General features: G+C 38.8%; 1 protein-coding gene across 9 annotated transcripts in view; it reads left to right on the top strand.

Moving 5' to 3' along the window:
* Window positions 1-25,047, top strand: part of SLC10A7 (solute carrier family 10 member 7) — a 323,368-nt gene that overhangs the window by 85,791 nt on the left and 212,530 nt on the right. The gene's annotated exons all lie outside the window — the stretch shown is intronic.

The following is a 25,047-nucleotide window of genomic DNA, read 5'->3' on the forward strand; positions in this document are numbered from 1 at the left end:
TTTCACTTTCATGCATTGGAGAAGGAAATGGCAACCCACTCCAGTGTTCTTGCCTGGAGAATCCCAGGGACGGGGGAGCCTGGTGGGCTGCCGTTTATGGTGTTGCACAGAGTCGGACATGACTGAAGTGACTTAGCAGCAGCAGCAGCATGGATGCTTTTAAAATTTTGCTACTTATTGCAACGTTTCCAGCAAGTTTATAAAGGATGCAAAGGCATCTTTTCCCTGAACTGTGATCAGTCTTCAGCATTATTAATTTTTTGATTCGTGGCTCACTTGATATTTTCTCCCCACCCAACTTTTGTTTACTCTTCTCAGTGCAAGCTGGTCTATGTTGTAAAGATGAGGAGTCCGTGTAACATTTTATAGAACTGTGTATTTAGTATTTTTATTTCATCCTCCCTAGACCCCTCCTAATTTCTACTGCTCATATTTTAGAGTAAAATCTTGAGGGCAACATTTGAAAAGTTGCCCTGTTTCTTTTATTTCAACCAAAAGAAAGACACAGTGTAGTTGAGGAATGTGTTGTTTAACTAGGTCTCTAAACGTATTATGAATGGTGTCTGTAGAAGGATCTGGGGACAAGGCCTTTACGTTTTTTTTTTTTTAATCACGTCTTTAGATCTTGGAGAATCTGAACTTATATAAGAATGTTTGGGCTGCTGTTATTACAGGGAATCCTTCTGAGAGTATCTTCTCAGGTAATTTTTTTAGAGAAAGTCACTTACAGATATAAAACGTTTGACCAGAAGAAAGCCTCAGGTTGTCAGAGTTACTTACACACCATTGTTCAGCTGGGCGTCTTTATTAAATCATCTCTTGGCAGTCCATTAGTTGTGGTGCTACAGCTATTGCGTGGCCCACTAAGCTAATATACCTTCAATCACTACCAGAAGGATAACCTTAATAAAAATTTGAAGTCGTTTAATGCTTCACTGCTTGCTGACTAGTGTTTTATGTTTTATTGCATCTATTTAATTTCCATTCTGTGTATTTTTGATATTCACATATATCTTATCTACAGAATATATTACCGTCTAATAAAGATTAATGGCCTAAATAAGGAAGAGCATTCAACAGCTCTCTCAATCCTGACTCGGCCACTGCCAGAAACTGTGTGATCTTGAACAAGTCACTTCTCACATTGTGCTTTTGTCCAAACATTATATGTAAAATTTAGGGAAACTGGGAAGATATCGGCTGATATTTCTTCCTGCAGTATTTTATTATTTGTAGAAAATGAAATTACATTCTGCTGAATGTGGCACATGGAAACCTTTTTCAACTTAGTAATACTTTTATAGGAAATAAAAAGAAGTTGCTCTATTTGACCCCCCATAAAATTTGAATAATTAAAATTTTAAAAAAGACCCACATTATTCAATGGTAAATGATACAGTGGAAAGCTTACTTAAAGTCAACTAACTTTAAAAAGAAATTAGCATTAAGTAATAATTACTGAAAAATATATTTAGTTTTTATTTTGAAAAAATCAAGCAGTAAATTATGGAAATAAGCTTGTTTTTAAAAATTTATTGAACAGAGTTCAGGTTATAACTGCCTGCTAATTCTTAGAGTCAAGTGTTGTTTTGGAGAGCAGGGACCTATGTAATTTTCCCAGGGAAATTGTATGATGACATGATGTCACATCTTTTCCTCCTGTTTATTTTTCAACACAATCATAAAGGTACAAATTTGCAAAGAGAAATTGAGGCTTCATTAATTTTCACAGTTGATCTCATTAAAATATTTTTCATTACTCTCTTTTTAAATACCTATTTTGTCATTTACTTTTGTCTTACTTGTCATTGACTTTCTTTTGACTTCACTGACTGATGAAATCTTGCATCTTCTATAGAAACTGCAGTTATATTTGGCAGCCTATTTGTTTTATTTATGTTATATTGTCAGGTATTTAAAGTACTGTACAACTGATGAGAATAAATGAATCGAAGTTGGAGTACATAGATGGATATTACTGTGAAGCAGTTGAGTGTTAGTGTGGGAGGGGAAAATATTTTCTTGAGAATCATTTTAGAAATGGTCATTTCATTGGTAAACCTTCCCTTGCTATGATGGCTTTCCATGTACAGACCTAAACCTTAATTCTTCAGGAACCTGGAGAATGAACACTTGTATGATGAAGGCTTCCTGGGTCTTTCTATATATGAGACTTGATAAGGGAGTTTATATTTGTCATCTCATTTAATCCTCACAAAAATTTTATGAATTCCTTCCATTCAATAAAGTGAAGAAACTGAGTTAGTTTTCATAGTCAAGTGGTCTAAACATTTAAGTACAAGTTTTTATGCTTAATATATTAATATCTGTCTCTTAGATAAATAAATACCCAGTGGTGGGATAGCTGGGCCATGTAGTTAGTATATGTGTAACTTTTAAAGAAACTGCTAAACTTTTCCATATTGGCTCTATCATTTTGGATTCCAGTGATAAATGAGAGTTCTACTTGATCCACATCGTGACCAGCCTTGAGCTATCAATTTTTAAGTTTTAGCCTTTTTAGTAGGTGTGTAGTGATATCTCACGGGGAAGGCAGTGGCACCCCACTCCAGTACTCTTGCCTGAAAAATCCCATGGACAGAGGAGCCTAGAAGGCTGAAGTCCATGGGGTCGCTGAGGGTTGGACACGACTGAGTGACTTCACTTTCACTTTTCACTTTCATGCATTGGAGAAGGAAATGGCAACCTACTCCAGTGTTCTTGCCTGGGGAATCCCAGGGACAGGGGAGCCTGGTGGGCTGCCGTCTGTGGGGTTTCACAGAGTCGGACATGACTGAAGTGACTTAGCAGCAGCAGCAGCAGCAGCAGCAGCAGTGATATCTCATGATTTTACTTTACATACCTCCAATAACTAATGATGTTGAGCATCTTTTCATGTGCTCATTTGTCATCCATAAGTTTCTGTTCAAATCATTAGCTTACTTTTGTTGGATTGTCATCTTATTATTTGTAAGAATTTTTAAAATATATTTTCCCTACAAGTCCTTTATCAGATATGTGTTTTGTAAATACATTCTTCAATATGTAGCTTGCTTTTGCATTTTTATTAATAGTGTCTTTGAAGGAAAAATTATTTTAATTGTGATTAAGTCTAATTTATCATTTTTTAATTTTAAAGTTGAGTCTTGTGTCATATCTGAGAAGTGTTGTCCTCCCCCAAAGTCACAGAGATTTTTTTCTGTTACCTTCTAGAAGTTTTTTTGCATAGAGATGTCAGTTACCACTTACTGAAATTCTTTCCCCACTGAATTACTATAGCACCTTTGTCAAAAAATAATTTACCATATCTATATTGATCTATTTCTATAATTTCTATTTTGTTCCATTGATCTACATCCTTGTTGTTAAGCCAGAACCACACTATCTTAATTACTATCACTTTATATTGGTTTGAAACCAAGTAGTGTGAGTTTTCCAACTTTATTTTTTTTTCAAGAAGATTTCCAAATAAATTTTAATCATCTTGTCATTTTCTTCTAAAAATCCTGCAAGGGTTTTGCTTGGAATTACATTAAATCTATAGATCAATCTGAAGAAAATTGACATCTTAATAACTGAGGATTTAACACATACCTCTCTATTTAGGATTTTAAATATTTCTCAGATATTTCATGATTTTGATGTGCTGTTGTAAATGGTATTTTTTTATGAATTTCATTTTTAAGTTAGTCCTTGCCAGTATATAGAAATTCATTGATTTTTATACCTTGTGTTCTTCAATATTGCTAAATTCACTTATTTGTTAGAGTTTTGGTGGTTTTTTGATTGAGATTTTCTAGGATCATATAATTTGTGAATAAATGGGTTTATTTCTTCCTTTCTAACCTCTTCACTTTTTATATCTTTCTCTTACATTATTGCATGTTGAGGATTTTTTGGACCTGTGTTGCATAGAGGTGGTGATAAAGAGCAGTGTTCCTGATTTTATGGGGAAAGCATTCAGTCTTCTCTCATTAAGTATGATGTTGTCTGTTTGGTTTTTCATAAAGATGCCCTTAATCAGTTGGAGGAAATGCTCATCAATTCTAATTTTCTCAGTTTTTATCATGAATGTATATGGACTTTCGTTAAGTACTTTTTCCCCATCTGTTGATTTGATACTTTTTTAAAAATTTGGTGATGAAGCGAATTGCCATGACTGATTTCAGATCTTAAACTGACTTTGCATTCTTGGAATATTTCCACTTGGTTGTGATGTATTGTCCTTTTTGTATATTATTGGATCAGTTAGCTAAAATTTTGTAAGTTTTGTGTCTGTGTGCATGAAAATATTGTCTGCAGTTCTTTTATGATTTTTTAAAAATAAATTTATTCATTTTTAATTGAAGGATAATTAGCTTGATGGGCTATAGTCTATGGGGTCACAAAGACTGAGCAACTAACACTTTTACTTTTATGATGTTTTGATTTGGTTTCATTATCAGGCTAATGTTCATTTTGTAAAATCATTTTCCTTCTTCATATTTTCTGAGTGAGTTTTTACAAAATTAATATTATTTCTTCTTTAAGTGTTTGGTATAATTCACCTGTGAAGCCAGTTGATCTTGGAGATTGCTTTGTAGGAAAATTTTAAACCACAGATTCAATGGTTTTAATATATGATGGGTTATTTAGGTTATGTATTCTTCTTTAGAGAGCTTTGGTAATTTGTGTCTTTTAAGGAACTTATCCATTTCATCTAGTTTTCAAATTTGGGGGCATAATGTTGTTCACAGTATTCTTATTCTTTAAATATCTGAAGGATTTCAAGATGTCACTTCTTTCATCCCTGTTATTGATCATTTCTTTCTTCTCTTTTTCTCCTGGAGCAAAAATGGGCAATTATGACTTGCAGGCTAAATCAGGCTCGCAGCATGTTTTGTATAGTAAATGAGTTAATAATGGTTTGTACATTTTCAATGGTTAGAAAAAAAAAAGAAAATAAAATTTCATGACACATGAAATTAAATGAGCATCAGTTTTACTATGCATAGATAAAGTTTTATTTGAACACAACCACACTCATTATCTATAGCTGCTTTTGTGCTATAATAACAGGGTTAAGAATTTGTGACCATTTCGAATGGATGGCCAATAGGGACCTACTGTATAACGCGTGGAACTCTGGTCAATGTTATGTGGCAGCCTGGATGGGAGGGAAGTGTGGGGGAGAATGTGCATGTGTGCTCAGTCGCTTCGGTCGAGTCCTAGTCTGTATGACCCCATGGACTGTAGCCCATCAGGCTCCTCTGTCCATGGGATTCTCCATGAAAGAATACTGGAGTGGGTTACCATGCCCTTCTCCAGGGGATCTTCCTGATCCAGGGATTGAACCCACATCTCTCATGTCTCCTGCATTGGCAGGCAGGTTCTTTACCACTAGCACCACCTGGAAGAATGGATACCTGTATATATATATATGGCTGAGTCCCTTTGCTGTTCAACTGAAACTATCAGGATACTGTTTGTTAATTGACTATTGTTTAGTCATTAAATCTTGTCAAACTCTTTGCAACCCCATGGACTGCAACATACCGGGCTTCCTCATCCTTCATAATCAGCTATACCCCAATACAAAATAAAAAGTAAAAAAAAGAAAATTTGTGACCATATCGGCTACAAAGCCTAAAATACTTATTGTATTGCTGCTGAGTTGCTTCAGTTGTGTCCGACTCTGTGTGACCCCAGAGACGGCAGCCCACCAGGCTCCCCCGTCCCTGGGATTCTCCAGGCAAGAACACTGGAGTGGGTTGCCATTTCCTTCTCCAATGTACGAACGTGAACGTGAAAGTGAAGTCGCTCAGTCGTGTCCGACTCTTTGCGACCCCATGGACCGCAGCCCACCAGGTTCCTCCATCCATGGGATTTTCCAGGCAAGAGTACTGGAGTGGGGTGCCATTGCCTTCTCCGATTGTGTTGCTGTGGTATAATAAAAAAAATATGTCTAATCTCTGTCCCAGGTAATCAGTGTGCATGTGCGCTAAGTTGATTCAGTTGTGTCTGACTCTTCAGGCACATACACCAATTACCTGGGACAGAGATTAGATATATTTTTTATTATACCACAGCAACACAATAAATATCTTAGCTAATTTCTGTCCCAGGTAATTGGTACAGAGCTTCAAAAACACTTGGAATTTATTGAGAGATTAGAGTGTCTTTTTATGCTAGTTAGGTCACTCTGATGGGCCTCTAGATAAATTCAGGATGGAGGCTGGTCAGGAGAAAGACTCAAATACATGATTAGAGTGTTGAACTTTTAGCCACTTGACTTCCTGGAAAGGAGGAGAGGGGGCTGGAGATTGAATTCAATCGTATGATCTGGGATTTAATCATTTATGCCTACATAAGTTGAAGTCACTCAGTCGTGCCCGACTCTTTGCAACCATGGACTGCAGCCCACCAGGTTCCTCTGTCCATGGGATTTTCCAGACAAGAATACTGGACTGGGTTGCCATTTCCTTCTCCAGAGGATCTTCTCAACCCAGGGATCGAACCCAGGTCTCCCGCATTGTAGGCAGATGCTTTACCATCTGAGCCACCAGGGAAGTCTACATAATGCCTATGTAATGAAACCCAAATTTAAAACTCTGGACACTGAAGCTCAGTGATGCTTCCTGGTTAGTGAAAACATTGATCTATTGAGAGAGTGATGTGCTCTGATTCCATGGGGGCCCAGACTGGAAGCTCCCAGACCTCATTCCATATGTATCCTTAATATAAAACTATATTCATAAATATAGCACCTTCATTGAGATCCATGAGTTATTCTATTGAATTATTGAACCAGAGAGGGCCAGGGGAACCACTGGCTTAGGGACTATGAAAGTTCAGCTGCCATCTTAAGTGAGGGCAGTCTTGTGGAAGACTGAGCCTTAAGCTTGTGGGGTCTGCAGTAACTTCACGTGGTTATGTCCGAATTGTATTGCTGTATATTCAGATGTGTTAGACCAGATGGGACGAAATAGAAGAGTGACTCTTTACAGAAAAAGTATAGCAATCTTTCCATGTTCCAAGTTTTTCTTGATTCCCTGCCCCCACCCCCCTGCAGAAAACCGGCTTTTGATTTCATTGATTTCCACAGTCTTTAGGGTTCACATCTTTATATCATTTTCTTCCTATGCTGATTTTGTACAGCAAAGATTCAGCCATATATATGTAAAAGATTCTTTTCTGTTATAGGTTAGTACAAGATACTGAATTTAGTGGTCCTTGTTTTTCTATTTTGTATATAGTAGTGTGTATCTGTTAATTTCAAACTTCCAATTTATCCCTTTCCCCCTTTCATCTTTGGTAACCAGAAATTTATTTTCTGTCTGTGAGCCTATTTCTGTTTTGTAAATAAGTTCATTTGTATCATTTTCTTAGATTCCACATGTAAGTAATGTCTTATTGTGTTTGTCTTTCTCTGACTTACTTCACTTTGTATGATAATCTCTAGGTCTATTCATGTTGCTCCAAATGGCATTATTTCATTCTTTTTTATGGTTGAGTAAATAATATACTCCATTGTGTGTGTATGTATGTGTGTGTGTGTGTATATATATATATACATATATATACATATATCAGCTCAGTCAGTAAAGAGTCTGCCTGCAGTGCAGGAGATCCAGGTTCAATCCCTGGGTCAGGAAGATCCCCTGGAGAAGGAAATGGCAACTCACTCCAGTATTCTTGCCTCGAGAATCCCATGGACAGAGGAGCCTTGCAGGCTACAGTCCATAGGGATTACAAAGAGTCGGGCACGACTGAGTGACTAACACTAATACATCTTCTTTATCTATTCATCGTGTATGTGTGTCTGTATATATATATCACATCTTCATTGGAAGGAGTGATGCTGAAGCTAAAACTCCAATACTTTGGCCTGATGTGAAGAGCTGACTCATTTGGAAAGACCCTGATGCTGGGAAAGATTGAAGGTGGGAGGAGAAGGGGATGACAGAGAATAAGATGGTTGGATGGCATCACTGACTCAATGGACATGAGTTTGAGTAAACGCTGGGAGTTGGTGGACAGGAAAGCCTGGCCTGCTGCAGTCCATGGGGTCACAAAGAGTCAGACGCTACTGAGCAACTGAACTGAACTGAACTGATCACATCTTCTTTATTCATTTGTAGATGGACACTTAGGCTGCTTCAAGTCTTGGCTATTGTCAGTAGTGCTGCAGTGAACCTAAGTGTGCATGCATCTTTTTGAATTATGGTTTACTCTGGATATATGCCCAGGAGTGGGATTACAGGATCATATAGCAGATCTGTTTTTAGTTTTTTAAGAAACCTCCATACTCTACTTCATAGTAGCTGCACCAATTTACATTCCCACCAAGAGTGTAGGAGCGTTGCTCTTTCTCCACTCCATCTCCAGCATTTCCTATTTGTAGACTTTTTGATGATGTCTGTTCTGACTGGTGTGAGGTGATATCTCATTGTAGCTGTGATTTGCATTTCTCCAATTAAAAATGAAAGTGTTAGTCATTCAGTTGTGTCTGACTCTTTGAGACTCCCTGAGCTGTAGCCCACTAGGCTCCTTAGTTCATGAAATTCTCCAGGCGAGAATACTGGAGTGGGTTGCCATTCCCTTCTCCGGGGGATCTTCCCAACCCAGAGACTCAACCTGGGTCTCCTTCATTGCAGGTGGATTCTTGACTGTCTGAGCCACCAGCAAAGCCACATTTCTCTAACAATTAGTTATGTTGAGCATCATTTCCTGTGTCTGTTTACCATCAACACAGCAGTTTTTCAGTCCTCTCAGGGGACCTAACATAGAAAGATGATCTCAGAAGTTAATTCAGAAGAGGAAGAAACTTGTTAGTGAAAAAAATGTGTTTTAAAATACACATTTTAAAGCTAGAATTCTAAACGAGGTTATGAAGTCTGATCCTGAAGTCATGAAGAACAGGATAGTAAAGTAAAGTAGTAGTTCTACTTGTTAGTGATGTCACTGTAGCCCTTTTTGAGAAAAAGTGCTGTGATTAGATGATCTGAAGAAGTCTGTTGCAGTTCTGTAAAATCTAAGGTAAGTTATTTCCCTGAAGGTGGTAAGGAAAGCTATTTTATTGCTAATGAAAAGCTGATGAGAGAGTTATTGCTGCAGGATTGATCCATTGCCCTTTTCAGAAGCTCTGAGATTCTCAGACCTAATGGATGGAAAAGAGCATAAATAACAGAGTTAGGTAGCTAGAGTTTAAAATTTGAAAGAAACATTCGATGGCTTGACATAGGTTGTCACTTATGTTTTGTGGATGCCCTTCTAAGCAAAGCGTTAGGGGAATTCTTGGCCAATTTCTCTGTTGGTGTGCTGAGAGCTTAGTTCATGTGTTTGGCATTAAATAGAGCTTCCATTAATTGATCAGAAAAGTGCTTGTATATCACTAGGAAGTATTGAAAAAGCCCACTTTAAAGGAAATTTTAGTAGTTAATTTCTATGCTGCCATAACTTTGATCCCATTGATCTTCTTATAGCCATTATGATGTCTGTCTTCTAGCCTGAAACTCTGAGCAGATACTCTATGGTATTTATTTTTGTATTCTCAGGGCTTAGCGTGATACACTGCTTAATAAATTTGTGTTGAATGAATGAATAATTAAAGGAACCTTTATTCCTTTTTGGCAGGACATAGGGAACCCAAAAGATTAAGCTCAATTAAACTTCAGGAATACTGAGAAAATTCGCATTTAAAAAAAGATGTAATGTCAAATTGTGTATTACATTTCAAGTCTGTTTTGTTCAGCTTCACCTTAGATATTTACAAGTGTTTAATAAGCTATGAATAAATAAGTAATACATATTTTCAATTTAATAGTTGATACTCTGAGTTACAATCATACTTTGTTTCTCTATGTATTCAGCATTAATATAACAAGTAAGACTATGTAGGTAGTTTCTTCTCGACATTATCCTCAATTCCATTCAATTTTTGGTCAGACATTCAATTTTTAGTCCCCAGCACAGCACTTTTCAAGGTTTGCCTCAAGATTAAAGGAGAACCTCTAAAATGTTAATTGTACCCAACATATAACATTTATTGTATGCTTTTCTTCTAATAAATACATAATCAGGACAAAAACCTTGAAAATCTGGGAAAAGCACAAATGAAAAAAATATCCATAATCCTATTACCCCATTTTGGTGTGTGCCCTTTTCATATTATAAAGCTACAAATAGCTGTTTAAAATAATAGGTAAGAGGGGCAGTGTGGGTGTTGTAGAAGGGGTACAGTGAACAGCTGGCGATGAGTTCTCTTCTGGCTCTGCCATTAGCCAGTATGACCTTGGAAAAGATCTTTTATCTCTCTGGAGTTCTGTTCCTTCGTTTATAAAGGGATTGTCATAGTATCTAAGGGCCTTTTCTCACTTAAAAATTCTGATTTCATTGAAATTGAACACCTTTGAAGACAGATTTCAGAAGAATGATACTGAAAATATGTTAAGTCTGTTCATCTTAATTATATGGCAGATTTAAAAATCTTGAACTGGTATACATATTTTTTTGCTAATGTTATTAGGTTCTATTATTATGAAGCAGTTATACTTAAAGTAGCAAATTTCTCTTGAAACAAGAACCACAATCTGAATTCCAGATGAAGGTATTTGAGCTGATAAATATGTTTTCAGAAAAATGTTATATAACAGTTCTCATAAGCTTTTGTTGTTGTTGTTCAGTCTGTAAGGCATGTCCAACTCTTTGCGACCCCATGGACTGTAGCACACCAGGCTCCTCTGTCCTGCACTATCTCCTGGAGTTTGCTCAAATTCACGTCCATAAGCCTTTAGGTGATCAGAAATAAATACGGTATTGCCACTATTTTAGGTACATGGTAATTTATCAAAACAGCCTACCAAGGCAAAATATCAAAGCAGCTATTTTACTTGATTCTTTTTGCACCTCCAGAAAATTGGTTTTGTCTTCTCTCCCCCTCTTCCATGCATACTGTTTGTGCAAAAACTATTTTGTATGATGTGCCAAAGCTCTAAAAGTGTTCAGAGGTGTGTCTGGTTTATCTTAGAAGGCTGAGGTTTCACACTGAACAATTTCTGTGGAACAGTTAAGATGTCCTTACTTTTACCATTCCTTAGTTCAGTATGCATTTTAACAGTTATTTAAGAGTCCCCGTATGCTTAGCAAGGAATCTGAATATATGTGCCTTTTTCTCTCTTTAAAACCTCAGCACAATGCTGGTTATTCTATCAATACCGTCAAATGACTGGGAGCTGGAGTTGGAACAATATGTAAAAATACAGCTCGTGAAAGATTTCCTTTATTAACTGTCATCATTCGCAGAATATATGTTCAAATAAACGTTGTGTAATAACTAAATTTGAGATTAATAGGCCCCTTAAGAAACAGTGAAGTCATTCAGAATAGTCAGTGAAAAATAGGTTGTAAGACTGTAACGTGCACATATTGTCCTGCCTACATGCTCTCTCTGGTGTCATTGCCATTTATCACTGTCGGCGGGCTCGGTTCTCATTAAAACACTCTTGCACAAAAGCAACTTAATTTTCTTAAGAGGAGAGGACACCTGATTCAATTTAGCACCCAGAAACAGTAACTTGAATATATTTTTTCCTTGCTTGAATTGAGATGAATAGTTACAAATAAGAATAGCAACTCCCCCCATTCACCTCCAGATTAAGGATGCTAAATAATTTTTTTCCAGATACCAAGAAATTGACCCATAGAAACAGACAGGAAATGTTGTTTAGTCTCAGAAAAGCACTCGAAACTTGCCTATAGATGGACTTCTCTTCATTCCTATAATGTTTTTAAAACATAGAATGAAAGTGGTCCTTAAGGTAGTGAATTTTAATGGTATATTAAATAATCTTTTGTTTAATTGGCAAATGCCTTGTAGCAATTCTATAGTCTTTATTTAGATATATTTGTTGAGAAGAAATATTCAGCAATGATTTTAAAGCAGTATTCTACTTTTTAGTCATTGGTGTTTAAAAAATACAATGTAAATAATGGAATCAAATGAAGAATGCCTCTTTCATGTTGAGCATGGTATATCAACTTGCATTTTAATTGCTGTCCTGTGTATTTACTTTTGTGTGGTATGGTTCAATAATGCTGCTGCTGCTGCTAAGTCGTTTCAGTCGTGTCTGACTCTGTGTGACCCTATAGACGGCAGCCCACCAGGCTCCCCTGTCCCTGGGATTCTCCAGGCAAGAACACTGGAGAGGGTTGCCATTTCCTTCTCCAATGCATGAAAGTGAAAAGTCAAAGTGAAGTCGCTCAATCATGCCCGACTCTTATCGACCCTGTGGACTGCAGCCTACCAGGCTCCTCTGTCCAAGGGATTTTCCAGGCAAGAGTACTGGAGTGGGGTGCCATTGCCTTCTCCATGGTTCAATAATACTTAACTGTTAATGTGGAAATGTATAACTCAAATTTTACTTGTTACAAAATTGATACAGGGAAAATAGTGGTAACAAAGTAGTCAGTACTAAAACGTCCACCTAAGGTGCTTATCAGCCAATTATAAGTTTTAAAAGACACTATAAGCTTTTTTTTTTTTGAGGGGGGGGGGCCTTTCTATAGCATTTTGCAAAATACCTTACAAATAAAAAGGAAATATTTTGTATTTCCTTGTTTAATTGGAGACCAAGGAGAAGGAATTCAATCTTTGATGTCTTTGTACTTTTTCCAACTGAACCTATGTTTAGAAAGGAAAGAAATATTAAGGCTGGTTCCCTTTCTTGTGAGTCAGAAGCAGGAGTGATACAAATTCACATAGCTGAGGAACTTTTCCAGTGTAGGATAATGCAATTTTGATCTCCAACAACTGTCACCAGTATTCAATTTTTTTTTTCCTCTTGGCTTTTCATGATGTGGTATGGCATATGCAATAGTAACAAGAAATTATGCTAAATAAAACTTAATAGTCTGCTCAAGTTTATGTCTTAATTTATCTAATCTGACTGATTAGTCCTTTATTAGTTACTCCTTTGTTTATGAACGTGGTTGGATCAGTGAGGCTTCAAGTAATGGAAAATCTGGCTCAAAGTAGCTTGAACATCCCAAGATGCCTTGCGGTGGGAGTGGCTGGCATTGTTCTGTGGCCCAATGATATTAGAGCGGTTATCTCTGCATTGCTCTTGGCCTTTCTCTTCTGGATGCAAAGCAGCTTTTACCACTCTAGGCAGGAAGATGGAAGAAGGGCAGTGCCAGAAACTGTCCTCCCTAACCCCCCACCATCAAGCGGAAACCAGTTTTTATCTCGTTGGCCAGAACTTTGTTGCATGGCAACCCTTAGCTTTTCCTTTTTCATGTGTACTTTTTGTGTCTTATTTTAAAAAATTGTTTCCAGTTCTGAAGATGTAGAGTTAGTCTCCTATTTTCTTCTGTTTTTGTTGTGCCTTCCAATTCCAGGTTTCTAATTTACGAAATATTTTCTTTTTTTAGCATATTGTGAAAAACTCCATTTCCCCTCCTTTTCCTAAGTGTGTTAGGATGGAGCTTCTGTCACATGTAGTTTTCTCACATTGTCTGTATTTTTTTCTATAAACTCCTGTTCAGTGGGGGATGTTTAATTGGAATCTACTTTGGTCTGGATTATGGAAGTAACTCCAGAGAAAAGTTTTGCATCTGCTTATTTCTGGGCCTCAAGAGTTCCACTCGTCTTTGAACCGCCTTTTCTTTGAATGAAGATGCTTCATTTCTTTGAGATGCTTGAATCAATGGTAAACCAAGTAAATTTCACCCTGTGCCCGCGCCCCCCCAACCCCTCCTTGATGCAGGCTCTGTGTTACCTTCTTGACTGTCGGAGAAGAGCTTTGTACTTGCCCAAGCCTGGTGGCGGCCCCTCCAGCCTCCTGTCCTGCTGGCCACAGGTGCCTCAGCTTTCTGCCCCTCACCCTTTGCAGCAAGGCCAGTGCACCCCACTGCTTCATGCATGTGCGTCAGTATCACCCGGGCGAGCTCAGCCTCAAAGCCTGTGCTTGACCCCTCTGGCCTTGACTAACTTCTTGTTTTGTTTTAGCGCAACTGTATGTTTAAAGTGTGGTGTTATTATCATCTAGTGAGTGGTGTGAGTCCGAAGATTACATACGTGAAGTGCTGTCTCATGTACACCTTTCCCCCACCCCTACTCTCTCCCTTGACGACATCTCTGGCAGATCTCAAAGTTTCTTCGATCACTTTTTGTTACAAAAGCAGTCATGTTTAGTAGTTAAGTTCAACTTTCTAGTATTAAATGATTCAAGGAAGTCTAGCTTAACCAAGTTCCCTTCTTTGCCACCCTAGGCCTAATCTTTGGTTATGTTTGTTTGCTTTTCTTGGCGGGGGGTTGGGGAGAAAGAAGGATTTATTACTTGCAGCAAGTAAGGAGAACATCAGAGACCTTTTCCCAAAGCAGTGTCTCCCCGAATTGCAAAATTGGGAAATTTTAAGCTAGGGGTACATGCATGCTTACGAAAATGCTTGAGCAGAAGAGAATTCAGCAGAAAACCGGGGTCTACAAAATTCAAGCTTTTGTTGATTGAAGTCAAAAGGATCAACATCATCATTCCATCTTCCACGTGGGGTGTGTGTGTGTGTGTGTTTGAGTCTCTCAGTTGTGTCCAACTCTGTGACCGAATGGACTGTAGCCCACCAGGCTCCTCTGTCCATGGGATTCTCCAGGCAAGAATACTGAAGTGGGTTGCCATTTCCTTCTCCAGGGGATCTCCCTGATCCAGGGATCAAACCCAGGTCTCCAGCATTGCAGGCAGATTCTTTACCATTTGAGCCACCTGGGAAGCCTCCACCTTCCACCTGGGTGGGAGTCTTTGTTCCTAGTGATAGGGCTTTACTCAAGCTCAGGTTCTTAATGTCTCAGTGCAGAAGGAATTCAGGAAGAGACAAAGTGATAGGAAAGAAGTGGATTTATTTAGAGAGAGATACATATATATTGTGAGCTTCCCTGATGGCTCACTGGTAGAGTTTGCCCGCCAATGCAGGAGATGCAGGAGACGTGGGTTCGATATCTGGGTCGGAAAGATCCCTTGGAGAAGAAAATAGCAACCCACTCCAGTATTCTTGCCTGGAAAATCCCATGGACAGTGGAGCCTGGTGGGCTACAATCCATGAGGTCTCAGAGTTGGACATGACTTCGGTACTAAGCAACACCACCACCAACACAGAGTGCAGTCCATGTCAGAAGGCAAGAGCAGTGCTGGGACAAGCTGCACAGGGTGTGGGCCATCTCAGAAGGCGAGAGGCCCTGATCTGTGTTTTTAAAGTACAGAAAATTGGACTTGTTTCTTAATACTTCCATATATGATACAAATATAAACTTTTTTTGGTGATAAACAGATAGGGAGGAGGGTGTGGTCTGTTTCACTCTTTTTTTACTTTCTCACCCTCCCTACTCTTCAGAGTCCAGGGTAGGAGTAGGACTTTTTCATTAAAGAGAGATGGACAGAGTCTGATGGTATTGGCGCTGTTCTAATCTGGCCCTCAGGGTCTGTGTCATAGAGGCATCCACCTTCTATTTCTTTTTCCAGGACAGGTTGGGGGAAGGAGTTCTTCAGAGCATACCTTCAGCCCCCACCCCTCCACACAGCCCTTCATCTCTCATTGCTGGAGTCTCTTTGCCTTGGAAGACAGCTCTTTAGGGTCTCTCACAATGAATCAAGTTTGATGGCAGTCCTCTGAGGCACCTGTTTGGCCCTTGCAATTGAATCTTGCCACATCACTGAATTGAAGTGTGCTCTGCCCAGTTGCCTACTTTCTTCCTTGCCCTCCCCTTGTGGTCTGTCCCTGGCAGCCTCCCCAGCTTTGCTGTTTCTGGTTGGGAAACAAGCACCTGTCTCTGGTTCATTATACATCCTACCTGTGGCCCCACTACAGTTCTAGGGAATAGACTGTGATAACTCTGCAAGGCTCACACCGCTCTCTGCCCCTATGGCAGCCTAGCGAGTGCTTTGTCCCTCAGTAAATATCCATCTCCAGCCTGGGAGGTGTGATGGGCATGTCAGCTTTCTACCCTAGAGAAAGAGGAAAAAGTTATAAGACCTGCTACTTCTAGAAATTTCTTTTTATCTCCTCCAGAACTTCTAGCCTTTTCTTATATAGCCTGCCTATGAAATGGTCCCTAACCCCAACTTAGTTTTCATGTCTTTCTATAAGCTCTGCATGTGTGTGTCTAGAATATTACTTTGTACTAGTGGGATACTTACCACAGCATGCTCTTTAACTTAGAACATTATTAGAAATTCAGAGACAACCATCAATGTCCCATTTTAGCATTTTGGGAAGCATTGCTGTGTATGTTGACTGAGGAAGGAAGCAGGTTATGCAACAGCAAACACCAGAAGTTTCATAAATTAATTTGCAACAGATCATTCATACTGACTATAAATGCTGGGTCTCATTTTTTTTTTAAATTTAGTAGACTGATAAGGGAAAGAAGAAGAGAGGGATTGTTCCAGAATTATGAAAATTGTAGATACAGTTTTATGAGGAGAAGAGTTGGGTAAGACGCAACAGTGTCATACATTTGGAATGCAGTCATTTTATAAACGGACCACATGTTTATGTAACTCCAGAGCATGGAATACGGTCATGCACAGCAGTTTCAGAAGGTGAAGTTTTGGGCTTACTGTCAGGTAGGACTTCATAATATTTAAAGGCATTCAACAATGCAAATGCTTGTTTTCCTGAATTAGAAAACTCTCTGTTCCCATGCTGTTCAATTTTTTTCCTGTTGTTATTTTTTTTTAAGCTACTATTTTCTTTTCTTTTGTATTTTTGGCCATGCCGTGTGACATGCAGGATCTTAGCGCCCTGACTAGGGATTGAACCCGCACCCCCAGCATTGGAAGCAGAGAGTCTTAACCACTGGGCCACTAGGAAAGTCCTTGTTTCTTTTAAAGAAGTTTTGTTTATTTTTGGTTACACTTAGTTTGGGCGCCCAGGCTTTCTCCAGTTGCAGTGAGCGGAGGCTACTCTTCATTGCAGTGTGGGCTTCTCCTTGCTTTGGCTTTTCTGGTTGGAAAGCTCAGGCTCTAGATGCATGGGCTTTAGGAGTTGCTCCACTCAGATTTGGTATTTTCCGTGTGCGGCTCTGGGGTGTGTGGGCTTCGACAGTTGCAGCTCCTGGGCCCTAGAGCCCTTGGGCTTCAGTAATTGTGGAGCATGGGCTTAGTTGCTCTAAGGCATGTGGAATCTTCCTGGGCCAGGAATCGAACCCACGTCCCCTGCATTGGCAGGCACAATCCTATCCACTGAGCCACCAGAGAAGTCCCCCCCTCCTTTTTTAATTTACCTTTTTATTTTAAATAATTCCAAGTATGTTGTGAAGAAATTAATTTGTTATTGAACTTGCTCAATTTTCCAAAATAATTTAATAAAGACATGCAGTAATATATATTAAACATTAGTAAAATACCATATAGCAAGTAAATATGATACTAAAAGCAATATATTATCTAAAAATGTGTAATATAAAGGGAGTCAATCTACTCAGTATTAAAAAACCACCAAAAAAAAAACCCCACCTCAGTTCTAGCTTTTTTATTTAGCATTGGTCAAATTATCCATCAAACATGATTACATTAAGGTATATACTTGGCACATGGGGTTGCTGAGTTAATATTGAAAATGTTACTGTTCAGGGCATTTAGTTGACATAAGAATTATTCATTCATTCTTTTTTTTTTTTTTTAAGACGTTCAAATAACATGATTTACTAAATCAAATTAAGGCACACTGAGAAACGAGAGGAAAGAGCTGGAGTAAGTTAGGTATAAGCTATCTAGTACACACAGAATGAAAAGGCCATACAACTGAAATCTCAGGATATGCAGCGTTTGTAGTCTCCATCTCTCTATGCCACATCAGTCTCTGCTCCAGAGGTGTGGTTATGAGGACCAAAAGTTAGGTTTGAGCAGATAAGCCCACAGATGGGTGATGCTCTGGATCAATGACACTTGCTGTACTGCAGACACACAGGGACCAGGACAACTAGCTGTAGCTGGAGCTTGCTGAGTAACCTGAAGGGAAGCCATGGGTTGGTTTGTACCTTTTGGACAGAGAAGATGGGAGGGCAGAATGAGTACCACCAATGGATGATGAATAAAATCCTTGAATATAGTTAGGGCATCCTGAATATTTAGTGCCTCCAGTATATTTAGTCACGTCTGTGTTTATTTTTTTTTTTCTTTTTTCTTTTAATTTTCCCCATCCTGAACCCTCCTCCCTCCTCCCTCCCCATACCATCCCTCTGGGTCATCCCAGTACACCAGCCCCAAGCATCCAGCATCGTGCATTGAACCTGGACTGGCATCTCGTTTCATACATGACATTTCACATGTTTCAATGCCATTCTCCCAAATCTTCCCACCCTCTGCCTCTCCCACAGAGTCCATAAGCCTGTTCTATACATCAGTGTCTCTTTTGCTGTCTCGTATACAGGGTTATCGTTACCATCTTTCTAAATTCCATATATATGCGTTAGTATACTGTATTGGTGTTTGTCCTTCTGGCTTACTTCACTCTGTATAATAGGCTCCAGTTTCATCCACCTCATTAGAACTGATTCAAATGTATTCTTTTTAATGGCTGAGTAATACTCCATTGTGTATATGTACCATAGCTTTCTTATCCATTCATCTGCTGATGGACATCTAGGTTGTTTCCATGTCCTGGCTATTATAAACAGTGCTGCGATGAACATTGGGGTACACGTGTCTCTTTCCCTTCTGGTTTCCTCAGTGTGTATGCCCAGCAGTGGGATTGCTGGATCATAAGGCAGTTCTATTTCCAGTTTTTTAAGGAATCTCCACACTGTTCTCCATAGTGGCTGTACTAGTTTGCATTCCCACCAACAGTGTAAGAGGGTTCCCTTTTCTCCACACCCTCTCCAGCATTTATTATTTGTAGACTTTTGGATCGCAGCCATTCTGACTGGTGTGAAATGGTATCTCATAGTGGTTTTGATTTGCATTTCTCTGATAATGAGTGATGTTGAGCATCTTTTCATGTGTTTGTTAGCCATCTGTATGTCTTCTTTGGAGAAATGTCTATTTAGATCTTTGGCCCATTTTTTGATTGGGTCATTTATTTTTCTAGAGTTGAGCTGTAGGAGTTGCTTGTATATTTTTGAGATTAGTTGTTTGTCAGTTGCTTCATTTGCTATTATTTTCTCCCATTCTGAAGGCTGTCTTTTCACCTTGCTAATAGTTTCCTTTGATGTGCAGAAGCTTCTAAGTTTAATTAGGTCCCATTTGTTTATTTTTGCTTTTATTTCCAATATTCTGGGAGGTGGGTCATAGAGGATCCTGCTGTGATGTATGTCAGAGAGTGTTTTGCCTATGTTCTCCTCTAGGAGTTTTATAGTTTCTGGTCTTACGTTGAGATCTTTAATCCATTTTGAGTTTATTTTTGTATATGGTGTTAGAAAGTGTTCTAGTTTCATTCTTTTACAAGTGGTTGACCAGATTTCCCAGCACCACTTGTTAAAGAGATTGTCTTTAATCCATTGTATATTCTTGCCTCCTTTGTCAAAGATAAGGTGTCCATATGTGCGTGGATTTATCTCTGGGCTTTCTATTTTGTTCCATTGATCTATATTTCTGTCTTTGTGCCAGTACCATACTGTCTTGATAACTGTGGCTTTGTAGTAGAGCCTGAAGTCAGGTAGGTTGATTCCTCCAGTTCCATTTTTCTTTCTCAAGATCGCTTTGGCTATTCGAGGTTTTTTGTATTTCCATACAAATTGTGAAATTATTTGTTCTAGCTCTGTGAAGAATACTGTTGGTAGCTTGATAGGGATTGCATTGAATCTATAAATTGCTTTGGGTAGTATACTCATTTTCACTATATTGATTCTTCCAATCCATGAACATGGTATATTTCTCCATCTATTAGTGTCCTCTTTGATTTCTTTCACCAGTGTTTTATAGTTTTCTATATATAGGTCTTTAGTTTCTTTAGGTAGATATATTCCTAAGTATTTTATTCTTTTCGTTGCAATGGTGAATGGAATTGTTTCCTTAATTTTTCTTTCTGTTTTCTCATTATTAGTGTATAGGAATGCAAGGGATTTCTGTGTGTTGATTTTATATCCTGCAACTTTACTATAATCATTGATTAGTTCTAGTAATTTTCTGGTGGAGTCTTTAGGGTTTTCTATGTAGAGGATCATGTCATCTGCAAATAGTGAGAGTTTTACTTCTTCTTTTCCAATTTGGATTCCTTTTATTTCTTTTTCTGCTCTGATTGCTGTGGCCCAAACTTCCAAAACTATGTTGAATAGTAATGGTGAAAGTGGGCACCCTTGTCTTGTTCCTGACTTTAGAGGAAATGCTTTCAATTTTTCACCATTGAGGATAATGTTTGCTGTGGGTTTGTCATATATAGCTTTTATTATGTTGAGGTATGTTCCTTCTATTCCTGCTTTCTGGAGAGTTTTTATCATAAATGGGTGTTGAATTTTGTCAAAGGCTTTCTCTGCATCTATTGAGATAATCATATGGTTTTTGTTTTTCAATTTGTTAATGTGGTGTATTACATTGATTGATTTGTGGATATTGAAGAATCCTTGCATCCCTGGGATAAAGCCCACTTGGTCATGGTGTATGATCTTTTTAATGTGTTGTTGGATTCTGATTGCTAGAATTTTGTTTAGGATTTTTGCATCTATGTTCATCAGTGATATTGGCCTGTCGTTTTCTTTTTTTGTGGGTTCTTTGTCAGGTTTTGGTATTAGGGTGATGGTGGCCTCATAGAATGAGTTTGGAAGTTTACCTTCCTCTGCAATTTTCTGGAAGAGTTTGAGCAGGATAGGTGTTAGCTCTTCTCTAAATTTTTGGTAGAATTCAGCTGTGAAGCCGTCTGGACCTGGGCTTTTTTTTGCTGGAAGATTTTTGATTACAGTTTCAATTTCCGTGCTGTGATGGGTCTGTTAAGGTTTTCTATTTCTTCCTGGTCGAGTTTTGGAAAGTTGTACTTTTCTAAGAATTTGTCCATTTCTTCCTCGTTGTCCATTTTATTGGCATATAATTGTTGATAATAGTCTCTTATGATCCTTTGTATTTCTGTGTTGTCTGTTGTGATCTCTCCATTTTCGTTTCTAATTTTATTGATTTGATTTTTCTCCCTTTGTTTCTTGATGAGTCTGGCTAATAGGACATTTCATCCCAAAACAATGAACTTCACCTTTTTCTCAAGCGCACATGGAACCTTCTCCAGGATAGATCACATCCTGGGCCATAAAGCTAGCCTTGGTAAATTCAAAAAAATAGAAATCATTCCAAGCATCTTTTCTGACCACAATGCAGTAAGATTAGATCTCAATTACAGGAGAAAAACTATTAAAAATTCCAACATATGGAGGATGAACAACACCCTGCTGAATAACCAACAAATCACAGAAGAAATCAAAAAAGAAATCAAAATTTGCATAGAAACGAATGAAAATGAAAACACAACAACCCAAAACCTGTGGGACACAGTAAAAGCAGTCCTAAGGGGAAAGTTCATAGCAATACAGGCACACCTCAAGAAACAAGAAAAAAGTCAAATAAATAACCTAACTCTACACCTAAAGCAACTAGAAAAGGAAGAAATGAAGAACCCCAGGGTTAGTAGAAGGAAAGAAATCTTAAAAATTAGAGCAGAAATAAATGCAAAAGAAACAAAAGAGACCATAGCAAAAATCAACAAAGCCAAAAGCTGGTTCATTCATTCTTTGATTCAGTAATATTTATTGGATTTACTACAAGTCAGATGCTGTTCTAGCCAGTGATGAGACAATCTTGTACATATTAGGCAAAATTCTTCTTGTGATGAAACATTCTAGAGGGGGAATGAGTAATTAAGTTGATTCTAGCAAATGAGATAATAAATGAAATCCTCTGTTTAAAAATAAGCGGATCCTCTCCAGTATGGCTTCCAGAAAACTCATATCCTAAGAGAGTCTGGTCATATATCCTGGAGGGTCCTCCTTTCAGAACAAATTGTCTTTGGTGGCTCATGTTTGATCTTAGGACATGAAACTTGTACATAGCCATGTTTGTTTGGATATAAAAATAAAAACGCATTTTTGGTTTATTTTCAAAACCAAGTATTTACACGCTACAGACACATGTAGAAGATGCCCTCTGTTCATCCTGGGGCTTCTCATACACCCAGTACAGGTGTGTGTTCTAGAGAGTTCTCAGCCTCCAGCTTGTCAGGCAGCAGAGTTATCACAATTGTGCAAACTAGAAATCGAAATCTTATTTAAAAATAAAACATGTATACATTTTTTTTAACACAAAGAGATTTAAAATGCAAGCAATAAATGGTTCAGCATCTTCTTGCTCAGAAATAGAAATTTAAAATGTTAAAAAGAAAAAAAAGGGGAGGGGGACAGAACAAAATGCAAAAAATGACCTCCACTCAGTTCCCTTCCAATTTAACCGTAGTTAAGAAGGGGGTTTTTTGTGATCCCTTTAGAAAACAGTGTTTTTCATTCTTATCTGTGTATATGTGTGTGTGTGTGTGTGTACCTATACATTTACACAATAGGAGTGTGGTATGATTACAATCAGGGATTCCCTCATGGCTCAGATGGTAGAGTCTGCCTGCAATGGGGGAGACCAGAGTTCGATCCCTGGGTTAGGAAGATTCCCTGGAGAAGGAAATGGCAACCCACTCCAATATTCTTGCCCAGAAAATTCCATGAACGGAGGAGCCTGGTGGGTCACAAAGAGCCTGGACCCAGCTGAGCTACTTCACCTCATGATTACAATAAGAAATACGTAATACATATTCCTGGCACAGAGCTCCTAAAACACTTGGATTTCTGAAGTGAAGAGAGTTGGCAACATGTCCTTGGTTATGCTAATCAGGAGACTTCTGGAAAGGCCCTAGCTAACCTGGGACTGGGGCTGCTTGCCAGAGGATCAGAGATGAGAAGGTTGGATCTCTTGGGGTGGGCAGTGGGGCTGGAGTTCAGTCATTAAACTCGCCAGTCAATCCAGCCACCAATGAATTGGTTCATTGAACTATTTGGTTCAGTCCCCAAGGCCAGTGTTTAAATCAATCATGCTTTGTAATGGAGCCTCCATAGAAAACTAAAGGATGGGTTCTGAGAGCTTCTGAGTTGGTGAGCACTGGACGCGATGAGAGAGGAGTGTGATCAGAGGGCATGGCAGCGCCAAGCCCTTTCCCCGTACCTTGCCCTCTGGCTGTTCCTGAGTTATGGTCTTTTAAAATATAAAATAATTATGTAATATAATATAAAGCAGTAATGTAGTGAGTAAGTTGGTTTCCTGAGTTCTGTGAGCTGCTCTAGCAAATTAATCAAGCTAGACTGGACTGGTCATGGGAAGCTCTGATTTAGAACCAGTTGGTCAGAAGCACAGGTGACAACCTTGACTTGATTGGTGTCTGAGACGGGGACCGTCTTATGGTCCTAAATCCTTAACCCGGGGAATCTGACTTGATTGGTGTCTGAGACGGGGACCGTCTTATGGTCCTAAGTCCTTAACCCAGGGAATCTGATGCTGTTTCCAGGTAGATTGTGTCAGAACTGAGTTGAATTGTAGGATGCTGTGGCAGCGAGCATGGGGACACTCAGGCCACCCAGAAGTGTGGATGTATGTGTGTTGGAGGAGGTGACTGGAAGCTTCTTGGAATGACAGTGCCTAAGCTGAGTCGCTAAAATACATGGGCGTTCCCTGGGTCGAGGAAGGCAGAAAGGCATGCCAGGCCAAAGAGCAAAGAGGTAAGGAACAGCATGAGTGCAGGGAATCACAAGTGGTTTGGCGCTGTCAGAAGATCAATTTTGAAGCATAAATGAGATGGACGGAGACATGTGCATGGACAGCTTTGCACTTCATGCTGGAAATTCCTCTTCAAGTCAAGGGATAGGCATGTCTTTATATATCAATTAAAAGCTCTCTATTTACCCGGAACCTCAGTCAGCTGTATCACCAATGGTTATCGGAGCCCACTGCATGGTGAATGATTTCAAATCCATCATTGCTGTCAGGAAAACAGCTAAGACGATGGCCTGCAGCATCTTTGGATACCTCAGATATCTCATCACTGTCATCACCACCATTTTATAAAATGTGGGAATATAGTCAATCCGCATAAAATATATTGCTTGGGTTTGGGTTAAAAGAACAGGATGGAGTGGTAGAATGGCAGTTTGATCTGATGAGTCATAGTTGATACTTAGTTTACTTTGACTTCCCAGTCTTTTTCCTTCTGATGTTCCACGTGTTTTTTGTAATGCTGGAGAAAAACCATTAGTGATCCTAGTATAAGATTGGCAAAAGGCCCTGAAAAGAAAAAAATTGAAAGAAGAGGAATCCAAATGGGAATATCTCATCCATTTACTAAAAATAGAAACTGGTTCTAAGCATAAGATAGAGTCTAGAAATAAACATTGTGGGAAAGGTGCATTTTTATAGAAAGGAAGGCAGAGTTCCCTGTTGATCTCTCCACAACTCATTTGTTTATTCACTTTTACTTATTTTTCTCCACACATAAAACTTTTTCTTGAATCATTCCAAAGTGGGATTCCAGGAAGCTGCATTAAATATGTTACTATAGTTTACCTTTGTCATCTGTGATGTTTTATTTAGCCAAATCTTTTTTTTCTTCCCTCTGCTCCCTGTACAACACAGAAGACCATATGCCATTGTCCCTGCCAGGGAGCAGAGGTTTCCCTGGTCTGTAGCTGAGTCTGTGTTGATGCCACAGAGGAGCAGTGGTCCAGTGCCATCTTTTATTGATAAGGCCAGCAAAGGAGAAATCTAATGAAATTATCAAAGCTTTGAATTAATTATGAACTTGAATAGGAGAGCTAAGCTCTCTGGAGCCAAGGATCTCATTACCCATGCACTCCCATTGCATCCTCTTCTGGAGCAGAAGGCATTTTCAGCTACATCTCTTAGCTTGGCTTTGGACCTTATTCAAACTTGGCTAAACTGACATCCTCTTCTTACTACAATGTGGCTGCTAGTGTCTGTGATGATTAATTTAATTTAATTCTGCTCTGGATCTACAGGAGATGTCAATGGGTTTTCTCTACCCCTCCTTCTGCCTTTTATTATTTTTTTC

This window comes from Bos indicus, chromosome 17, assembly GCF_029378745.1.
Source record: "Bos indicus isolate NIAB-ARS_2022 breed Sahiwal x Tharparkar chromosome 17, NIAB-ARS_B.indTharparkar_mat_pri_1.0, whole genome shotgun sequence".
NCBI lineage: Eukaryota > Metazoa > Chordata > Mammalia > Artiodactyla > Bovidae > Bos > Bos indicus.